General features: G+C 44.9%; 1 long non-coding RNA gene across 3 annotated transcripts in view; it reads right to left on the minus strand.

The window, feature by feature from the left end:
• LOC115068738 overlaps positions 1–8,915 on the minus strand; it is a 39,870-nt gene extending 30,955 nt beyond the window's left edge. For 2 of the 3 annotated variants that reach the window (XR_003848079.1, XR_003848078.1), the window contains exons 1-2: positions 8,543–8,915; positions 697–771 (exon numbers count right to left, since the gene is read on the minus strand). This is a non-coding gene — a long non-coding RNA (uncharacterized LOC115068738). Of the gene's footprint in view, positions 1–696; positions 772–1,794; positions 1,884–8,542 lie in introns of those variants that run through there. The other variant, XR_003848080.1, reaches the window with a different exon arrangement.
• Positions 8,916–11,278: the final 2,363 nt, after the last annotated feature.

Genomic DNA, 11,278 nt, shown 5'->3' on the forward strand with positions numbered 1-11,278 from the left:
TATGTCTTATAGGGTTTATACTGAGTACAATATTGTATAACTGTAATAATTCAACTGTAAACCTAAAAATTTACAGCCAATTTTGAAAGAGATGCATCCTACCTCAGGAAACCGTTATTGAATATGTCAATTGTGTTGCAATGATATGCTTCTAAGTATGTTGTTATTAAATAAATCATTTTTAAAAATTAAAAAAAAAAATCCTGAGGAGGGGCTGGAATTGATTGGTCCGCTTTAGGTCCCACCCCCGTGCCAACCTGGGAAAGGTGAAAATACAGGTTCTTGGGCTGTAACACAGCAGAGGCCCATGGTAATAAAGCCTGGAAACTGTTTTATGAAAGATTCTTGGGTGGTAAGCCAGCTTCAGCCTCTTTCTTTGCTTACTGATGCCTATCAAGAAACCCTGGGGACATTTAAAGACTCAAGTGTCACCCCTGAGGATTCTTACTCAGGTCTCAACTGTGGATATCTCTGGTTTGACCTTTGAACTTGGTTCTGGCCTTGAGACCTATTGCTCCAAGGCCTCGCACTCCCTACCCATCCCTAGACACTGCACAAATAATTTTGTATATGCTGGGGCCTGTTTTACTGGAGAGAGGGGCTAAAGTTGTCCTAAGATTCTCTAAGCATACAAGCCTGAAAACTCTTGAGGATACAGCTGTGGACAAATGAAATGGATGAATCAAGCATGCTTACCTGTGCAGACAGCATCCTGCACTTACTCTGACCACATCTCTTTCCTTGTTTCACAGGGACTGTGCCAACACTTTGCTGGGGGAAAAAAAAACACAATGCTATGTCCAGTGGTACCCTGGGTCTGTTATCTCCACACAGTCTTAACTTTATAGCCCATCAGAGGCTCCTCACTGAGTCACTTTCTTTTCCTAAGTCATCTACTTAATATTCAGGTCTTCAATTGCCTTGGTAATTGATGGAGAGCTTAAGATTCCTGTTTATTTTGCTCTCAGAAGCAGAGGGCTGAGTTAATCATTCTCTCCAGTTCATGACACACTTTATCATTGGCTTTGCACAGCCCCAACTCACACATCTATTCTTGCATGCTTTTTTCCCATTCTTTCTTCTTTCTCATAGACAACCATCCAAATATGTTCAGTCTATGTTATAACCATCCATGCTCCATCAAAAATGTAGTGCTGGGGGCTGGAGAGATGGCTCAGCAGTTAAGAGCACTGGCTGATCTTGCAGAGCACCCAGGTTCAGTTCCCAGCACCCATATGACGGCTAACAATTGTCCATAACTCCAGGTCCAGGGGATCCGACGCCCTCTTCTGGCATCTACGGACATTGCACGACATGGATGTACTCACATTCACGCACGCAAAACACTCAGAGACATAAAAATTTAAAAAACTAAAAAATATGGTGCTTAAGGTACATATGATAATTGAACACAAAAAACCCCCATGGATCAGCTCACTCACTGTCTCTCCCACCCTCACCCTCCCTCCCCTTCTATCTTTTCTCCCCTCCCTTCCTCCCTTCCTCTTTTCTTTCCTTCCTCCATTTTTTCTTTTTTCTTTTCTTTTTCTTTTTTGGCAGTTCTGGGGCTGGAACCCCAGGCTTCAGGCAGGGTAAGAAACCATTCTACCACTAAGCTGCATCTCCAGTCCAACTGCTTGCTTTCTTGACTCAGTATCCTGTTTTAAAGACTATTCCTGCTGCCACGTGTATGTGGTGGGTGTTCCCTCTGACTCTGGCAGAGTGTCTTAGGGCATGCTGTCTCTGCTTGTGCCTGCCCCATGGCTGGATACCTTTTGTCACAAACAGACCTACCTGCAGGGAGCCCCTTCATGCATGGTGCCTTAGGACATGCAGGGGAATTGCTCCAGGATGAGCCTAGGGGTGACATTGTTGAACCACAGAAGACAGGAACATTTAAGTTGACAAAGTTCTGCACTCCAAAATGGCTGTGCCCATCTACAAACCCTCAGTCAGCTTAGGAATTCCCATAGTCCCACGTGCCAGCCACCGCTTGGTAATAATCAACTTCCCCATTTTGGCCACTGAGCAGGTACACACAATACCAGTGTTACATAACTTGAAATTCTGCAAGTCTGTGCATATGACCATCTCTCCCATGCTTGTTACTTGAGGGTTTCCCTTCCTGTGAGCTTCCTTTCCAATTTTTTGTTTCATTGAGAAGAGGTGGGGGGTGGGGTAGGTTAACTTTTCTGATTTTGTTTGTTTGTTTGTTTGTGGTATTGGAGACGGAACTCCGGGCTCCTGTACACTGACCTCCACCTCCAGAGAACCCTGTCACTGACTTGCAGGGTTATTGTTTATTTAGATGTCACCCCTAGTCAATCTCGACACTGCCTGTGTCTCTCTCTGAGTATCCCCTAACAATTCAATCTTTAGTCGATGAACTCTTTCCTTGGGATGAATTCAAGTTTGTCAACTCTGACCCCTGTGAGACTTTGTGTCAGACGTGCTTCCCACCTCTGGGTTACCAGGGTCCTCCCTGGAGACAATCACAGTCATTCTGTGCATGACAACTCTGGATCATGTGTCACTGCGGTGAACCTGCACCTTGGATTCCAGCACAGCCCTAGAATCTGCACACTGTCAGCCTGAGTCCAAACCCTGTTCTCTGGTTCACACCCTGCCCTAACTGGCTTTGTTACCTTGCTCCAACACGACATGCTGTGCCCATCCCCACCCTCTGCAGCGCTGTCTGCTCTTCCCTTAACTAGGTCTGGCTATCTCTCAGTGCCCACTTCTTCAAACTGAAAGCCAATAACTCTGACAAATCTAGACCTCTTTGATCCCTTGCTTTCTGTCCTTTTATCCATATTGAAAAATGCCCAGGCCATTACCAGAAACATACTGTAATTATCTCATGCGAGCTCTGTTCCCTCCCAGGGAGAGCTCTCCAGTGTTCACTTCTTCTGCCCATGGCTCCTGGGTCAGCGCTCTTAAGAGGAACCTAATAAATACTCCTCTCTCCAAATTTGAGCTGCTGCCAAAGACTGCTTTCAGCCCCCAAACCTTTTTAAAAATGCATTCCTTCCTCTGCATCTCCAAAGCCACAGCCGTGCCTGGCTTTAATCACTGTGAGACAGACTCATATAACCTTCTAGACCTTCGTTCTTCCTGCCTACCTCAGGGCCCAGGGAAAGCAGAGAGATGCTAGAGAACCATGGCTCTGGATTTCTGGGTTCATCAGGACCATGCTCTGCATAGAGTCCACCCACCTCGGGAGCTGGGCCCCACTCATTCCTGCATTTGCTTGCTATGTCCACTCCCACAGTGAGTTCTCTACCTCCTGTGCTTGCTCATTTGCCTAGACAGCACTTGAAACGTCACACTTATGCCAGCCTGTGCTAACTTGTCCTCTTGCAACCGTTCAACAAACTCTCAGTGTTCTTGTGTTGCTCCAGAACACATCTCCCAATGTGTGGTCAGAACCCAATACAGTAGAACCTCATGAAGAAAGGAACCAGAGTCTTTTCTCTCTGTATGAGCTCTCTAAGACTTCTGTAAGAATTCACCATAAACTCACTAGCTTAAAACAACAGAAATTCATTCTCTCAAAATTTTGGAGACCAAAATCCCAGAATTGGTGTCACTGGGTTCTGGTCTGGAATGTTCCTCAAAGACCTGTGTGCTGAATGCTTGATCTCAATTTGGTGCTGTCAGGAGGTATTGGAACCTTTAAGAAGTGTGGCCCAGTGGGAGTATTTATGCCATTAGGAGTATGCCCTTAAAGGGGAGAGTGTGAATCTAGCCCTTTCTTACCTCTGTTTGCTTTCTGGCTGCCACGTGGTGGTGAGCAGCTTGCGCCACCTCCCCCGCTGAAGGCCAGTGAGGGGTTGCAACCTCCCAACCTGGAGCCAAGCAACTTTTCTTCCTTTTATGCTGATTATGTTGTGTGTTTGTTACAGCAATGGGAGGCTGACACCCTAAGCCAAAATCAAGGTGTCACCAGGTCCATGCTTCCTCCAGAGACTCCAGGGAACAATCTGTTCCTGCCTCTTCCAGCTTCTAGTGACAGCTGGCATTTTCTGCCTGGTTGCCTTTAAGCACAGCATTGTCAAACCTCTGTCTAAAGGTCTGCTCCTCTTGTGGGCAGTCAAATCACCTACCACTTTCTGCTCACAAGAATGCATCAGGCTGTGTTTAGGTCCCAGTGACACAATCCAGAACACTCTTCCCATCACAAGAGTCTTCACTTAATCACCCCTGGCCAGCTGCCCAGCACTTAGGTGACTGACTCCCTAGAGGGGAGGAAAAGAGGCAGTAGCTCTTCCTCGTGCATCACAAGGCCATGGCTGATACCCCCACAACAAGGATAGAGTGCTGGGAAACAAGCAAAATAATCTGAAGGCCATGAGATCCTTGAGAAAGGAAGACCCAAGTCCCCGGTCAGATAACTATGCTGGATAGCTTTAGTTGTCAACTTGACATACCTGGGTTGGGGGATCCTCAATTGGGGAATTGTCTCTATTGGTCTGGCCTATTGCCATGTCTGTGGGACATCTTCTTGATTGTTGAGTGATGTGGGAGGGCCCAGCCCACTGTGGGTGGTACCACTCCTGGGCAGGTGGGCCTGTATTATATAAGAAAACAGGTTGAGCATGGACCAAGGGAGCAAGCTAGTAAGCAGCGTTCCTCCATGGCCTGTGCTTCAGCTCCTGCTTCCAGGTTCCTGACCTGAGTTCCTATCTTGGGCTCCCTGATGAACTGTGACCCAGGAGATGTAAGCCAAATAAACCCTTTCCTCTCCATGTTGGTACTGGTCAAAGTATTTTGTCACAGCAATGGAGAAGCAAACTAGAACAATAGTGATCATCACAGAAAAAAGCAGCAGCAATACTGGTGATATGTGGGGGAAGGAAGCCTATATACTGCTGCTAAGTGTGTAAAGTACGCAGCCATTGTAGAAACCAGTATGGACATTACTTAAAAAACTAAAAATAGAGCAACCATATAACCAGCATGGTGGCATATGCCTGTAATCCCAGCGTTTGGGAGGTGAAGGCTGGAGGAGCAGGAGTTGAAGACCATCCTCAGCTATACAACAAGTTTGAAGCCATACCAGGATACATGGGATGGGACTCTATTTCAAAAAACCAAAACCAAAACAAACAGCTACACTATGATCCAGCTGTACTATTCCTGGGCACAAGGGACTCTAAGTCAACATTTAGTAGAGATACTTGCACATCCATGTTCATTGCCACAATGGTCACAATAGCCAAGCTATATATAATCAAAATTACTCAGCCCCAAAGAAGAACAAAAATATGTCATTTTCAGAAAAATGGGTAGAACTGAAGTTTATCGTGTTAAGTGAAATAAGCTAGGTTCAGAAAGATAAATAAAGTGTGTGTGGAATTTGTAGTATTTTTTAAAAGAAAAAAGACATGAAAGTAGAAGGAGGACCATTTGGGAAGAGGAAGGGGACCAGTGGTGGAGGCACAAGAGAGGGTGATGGGGTGACTACGATTTGTGTACATTATATCTATGGCTGGAAATTCGTAGTGAAACCCATTATTTTATACAACTAAATAGAAGAAAAAAAATAATGGAAGGACAGAAAGAGGAAGGATGGAAGGAAAGGAAGAGAGAGAGAGAGAGAGAGAGAGAGAGAGAGAGAGAGAGAGCGCTAGCCTGCCCTCTGGGTAACTGTCTTTACTTTATGGTGAGTTTTGGTGAAGAGTAGACAATTAGGTGGACGTGTGATTGGACAAAATGGATATGGCCTAAAGATGATGCACCAAGAGCCAAGGCCTGCCTACTTAGGTTCTCTGGCCTCTAGATAGAAGGCAGACACGGGTCAAAGAAGGGTCTTAAGATCTACCCTCAAGGAAGGCAGTTGAGAGAATTCCTGTGGACAGTTCTCCTATAGAAAGTTGGGCCAAGGTCGAAGAGGTTAGGACCTCAATGGGGAGGGGGCAGTTTTCAATCTATTATACTCCCCAGATGTCCTAGGACCTTGTTAGCCACACCATACTGTTGGACTATGCTGAGCATATTGTCTTTACAGACAGTAATTAGTTTGCATTAATACTATTGGTTGCTTGGCCCTGACTATAGAATTTTATCCCAAATGAATGACACACCATTAGCTTTAAATCACTGCTCCAATTCTGTTGAGATCTTCTTAGAGCCATCAATCAAACATTTGGGGTTTAATCAAATCTGTAAATTTTAAAGCTGATAAGTACTTGTTTAGTTTTATCTATGATCAAGATGCTTCATAGGCCTGAAAGCAGAACCCTGTGGCACATCACCAGAAACCTCTCTCAGAGTTCCAGTAAGCCTCCCTCCTCTTGTCTTGTCCTGTCTCTCCTCACTGGATCCTTAATGATATATGTGTCCCACTGGGTAGGAAGAGGAATTAATGATTTCACATTTATCACACTTCATTTCATATATTCCAAATCCTTTTAATTCCTTACTTTTGGATCAATTCTGACAAATCTGGTGAAACATTTGACACCACATGGAGCTAGGATGCAGGATGATGGGTCTCAAATTGACAATAGAATCTCCTTGTTAGAGGGCTTGCTGGAGTAGGTTACTGCTGCTCTCTGCAGAGTTTGAGTGGGGAGGTTGAGGACAGTGAGAATCTACAGGGTCACACACTCCTTCTAATGCAGATGCAACTGGTCTGGGAGCCTGGCTTTGTGAGCTATTGCTGTAAAATGCAGTTCCATTATGTCCTCAGAAAGCAAAGCTATCAGAACTTCACTGCTTCATCTACAAATTCTAACCACAACAGGGGTTTGAAATTTGCTAAATAACACTGGCATGCTGCTGGCAGTCTTCAGTATTAGCTTCAATAAGATAAGTAATTCGATCACCAATATGAGGGTTAAAAGCCACTTCCCCTTCTTCCATTATTGACTTCTAATTATTCTATGAGCTCTCAAATTAACAATATGAGTAAACACTTGCTGGCCTAAGGGCTTAACACAAAGGTTGAAGACCATGAGCTCTTGTCACCCAAATCATGGAGGTTTAGAAACCTCACTCCCCACCTGTATTTTGGGGACCCCTGGGCTCTAGTACCTCTTTTCTCCTTGAAGATTTCCCAGGGAAGTCATTTCCCCGTGTGAGGCTGTACTGCCCATCCTGACCCTTCTTGGGGACATTGGAGGATAGTCTTCATTGCTGCCAAGCACTGAAGAAGAGATTTCCTCTTAGGCAGGCTTGGCTAGGAAACTGCTATCTGACTTCACTTCTCTATTCTTTCTGGTTTTTCCATACCTCATCCTTGTTGATTTGATTTTAAAAAGATGTATCTGTCAATGACTGGTCATGCAGTAGAGTACTCATCTACCATGCCCAAAGTTATGGATTCAACTCATAGCACTTGAAGTTGTCAATTTACTTTGCAAAGTAAGTAAATTAGATTCATGTTATCAGCCTCTTTCTCTTGCATTGCTTAGAAACATCTGCTCACTTGTTGGCCTTATGTAAGATTCTACTAGGCAGCATGGTTGTCCACCTGAAGAATAATTAGGGGAGAAGGAAGGTCCATGTCTCAGGGGCTGCCTGAATGGATGGCTGAAATTGCCAAGCACTTTACACATTTATATATTTTATTTAGGTAATGTCTTAGTTTGTTTTTCAATTGCTGTGACAAAACACTTTGACAACTTCCAACTTGGGGAGGAAAGGGTTTATTCAGCTTACATCTCCTGGGTCACAGTTCATCAGGGAGTCCAAGGTAAGAACTCAGGGCAGGAATCTGGAGGCAGGAGCTGGAGCACAGGCCATGGAGGAATGCTGCTTACTGGCTTGCTCCTCTGTCCCCTGCTCAGCCTGCTTTCTTATGCAACACAGGCCCACCTGCCCAGGGGTGGGCAGGCCCACCACCCACAGTGGGCTGGCCCCTCCTACTTCACTCAACAATCAAGAAGGTGCCCCACTGACATGGCCACAGGCTAGTCCAATGAAGGAAGTTCCCCAATTGAGGCTCCCTCAACCCAGGTGTGTCAAGTCAACCCTAAAGCTATCCAGTACAGATAATAATAAAACACAAGTCTGGTCTATGCAGTGGACTGGATGGGTGTTACTCCAAATTCATGTTATAACTTAGCCACCAAAGTTATAACGTTCAGAGGTGGGGCTGTTGGGAAGTGTTTGTGTCATAAGGGCACAGTTCTCATAAAAGAGATTAGTGTCCTTACAGAAGAAAGCCTCCCTCTCCAACTAGGTAAGAACACAGTTACGAGTCACCATCTATGAAGTAGAAATCCATCCACCCTTCACTATACACTGACTCCAATTTCTAGAACTCTAAGAATAAATTTCTGTTCACAAACCAACTGGTCTATGATATTTTGTTATAGCAGCTGGATTAGGGCTGCCAGTTCAACACTTTTTTCAGAGTTTGTGTTTCCTTCAAACCAAATAAATAAAAACCTTGGGAGTTAGTTCAATACTGCCTTAATTGAAACGCCTATTTCTTGATTCTGTCATTTGTTCCTCTAGACCAAAGCCATTGTGAAGACTGGTGTCACATAATCGACAAATTTAAAGAAACGACCTGCATTTGTAGCACACTTACCCTTGCCACAGTACTCATGATTCTAGAAGAGAGCCAGCCCTGTTCCTTCTGCCCGGCTGTTGGTTACTAACTGGAGGGGCTGCTTGATTGCTACTCCAGTGGCGTGGCGCTCTTTCTGCCCTTTCCAGGCTTAGCGGGTCTCCCTTTTTATTGCATCTTCTCTCTTTCCCTCCTTACTCTGCGTGGACCAGGTCACTGAGACTGTTGAAGCGCACCATGGGAAAATCCCCAGCTCCTCAAAACCAGGGAAGAGTTTGGCAGTCCTAAAATCCCTGGGGAAGCGAATGAGAAGCTGCGGCCGCCAGGGGGAGCCCTGCCCCCGCCTGGGGACCGGCTCCAGGCGTGGGCTCTCCTGAACTGCCAGGCTCCAGGTAACCGCGGCTCAGACTCCCTGTGATGGACAGGGCGGCGCGGATCACGAAGTCACTAATGGCCCCGCCGCCCTTCGCCGGAGGAGGAAATGGCCCTGCCGGGGCATCGATCTTGGAAGAGACCGAGCTGGCGCTGCGGTTCCAGGGGGGCCGCCTACACCGTATGCCCTCCGGTGTCCAACCCTGCAACCCTGCAGCTCCCCTCATACTTTCTCATGACTTTTACTCTTAAAAAAGTCTGTTTCTAAATTTTCAGCTGTGGGGAGGGGCACGCTGTCCTCAATAAATCCATTTTATTTGGGCTTTTAGAATCATAGGCGGTTATGTTAGAAATGGTTCTGGGGTCCCAAGAAAATGACCGCATAATCCAAATCATTTGGGCAACGTAAAGAGTTTTATTTCTGCAGCAGGGTGTCAGGCCACTCTGAATCCAGCAAGCCCACCTTGTTAAGATGGCCTCTCCCTTTCATATCTAAGAGAGCTTGGCTGTCCCTCCTTAGCTGAGGTCTAGCAGCACAATCTAAACCAGATTGGCTAATTTAAAGGGGGAAGGAGGCATTTTAGTAAGAATCTTTAAAATTTAGGGATGTGGAGTTTCATTCTGCAGCCAGAGTCATAAAAGTAGAGTGTGAGTGAGGGTCCTGGAACCTCAGCCAGAGTCATCAAAGTAAGGGGCGCGGGTTGTGGATGAGGAAACAAACTACAATGCTGCAAGTTCCCATCGACATGTTCAGAAATAAACAACACTAAGGAAAACATTAGCTCTGTAACACTTTAACCCCATGCAAATATTACCCTATGAGTCAAGGACTCACAGCCCAGGAGTCAACAGGCCATCTACTGGGGAGAGCAAAGGAGCTAACACAGCAGATTGCGGTTAATTCTTGAAGCCTCTTAATTTACATTGTGAAGGTAAAACTTCCTTTGAAAGGAGAGAGAGTGTATTTCACTTTTATTTCACACAGTTGGAAGTGACTTTCTCAATGTTCTGTGGGCCTTCTCCCAGGAAATGGACTCCACATATAGGAGGGGTGCCAGAGCTCTTGTCCTGTGTCTCAGGGTTCACATTTCCTTGTACACAGAACGAAGGTGAACAGAGCTTGCTTCAGGCACTCAGCCTGGTGTGACCAATGTCCCCTCAGTGTCCCAGCACTGACTCAGCCTGAGGAGGAAATGGTTCAAGAACTAGATTAGTCAACCAGGCCTGCCATAATGTGCCAGATTGTGTGGTTTAGACAAGATAAATATATCTCACTGAGTTTATTTCAAGTTCACAAGGTTGAAAGACCAAGATCAAGGTATAGGCAGAGCTGGTTTCTCCCAAGGTCTCTCTTTTGGGCTTCTCTCTGTGTTGATTTTTCTTTTGTGTTTGCACATATTTGTGGTCAAAATTTCCCTAAATACACCATTCAAATTGGATAGGGGCCCACCTTAAAGACTGCATTTTAACTTCATTAGCTCTTTACATATCTCATCTCCAAGTTCCATTCCAAGTGCTGAGGACTTCAACATATGAATTTTGGTGGGAGGAGGCTGGTACCATTCAGCCCCTAACAGAGGTCTAAATAAGTTTTAGATGTATGATACCACACCCTGAAAAATTTTGCAGTACATTCCTATTTCATATGCAAATAGGCAAATGTTTATGCGTGCACATAAACATCTTTCCTAAAAACAGTCATCCCAAGAAACGTCTAAATGCTCTGTGTATTGTCTATTCATTGTTTTAAAAGTCATGAGTTCCTGATTTGGCTCAAGAAAAGTCATGTGTGAAATCCAATAAATGAGAAGTAAAGCATTTTAGAAAAAATGTCTATCTCAGAGGCCAATATTTTTCCTATCAAGTCTCATGATTTTTTATGAAAACATGTTTGCAGGAAAAGATTTAAGTTGGAGAGTGTAGTACAGACTAGTGGACACTGGGTGGCGCCTGGGTAGAGGCAAGAAGGAGACAAAATGCAGGACTGCAGGCTCAGCTCAGGCTCTTGATCTGGTTTGAATGAAATTTATTCAGTCATTCTTGAAGTTGGATTTCTTCAATCAAAATTAAACCTACCGCTCTGACTCTACTGAAAAAGGTGTGTGTGTAGTATGTATTTTAGTGATCATAACTACATCAGGTGAAATGGTTATTCTTCTAGGAGGTTTTTTGCTTTATCTGAAAATTGGCCAAATCTCTTTCCTTTGTTCCCATAAAGCCATGAGCCTCTCAGCACTCCTTCCATAGTGACTGAGCAAAGCCCTGTGTCTCTATCAAACATATTGGTCTTCCTATTTGCAGAGGATGCTGTCAATTGAACCTTAGAGTATAATGTTAGCAAAAGAGATGAAAAAGTGTGTGTGAAGTAGAATGCTTATTATACCC

Source organism: Nannospalax galili, unplaced genomic scaffold (genome assembly GCF_000622305.1).
Source record: "Nannospalax galili isolate Female #2095 unplaced genomic scaffold, S.galili_v1.0 scaffold768, whole genome shotgun sequence".
Classification (NCBI taxonomy): Eukaryota; Metazoa; Chordata; class Mammalia; order Rodentia; family Spalacidae; genus Nannospalax; species Nannospalax galili.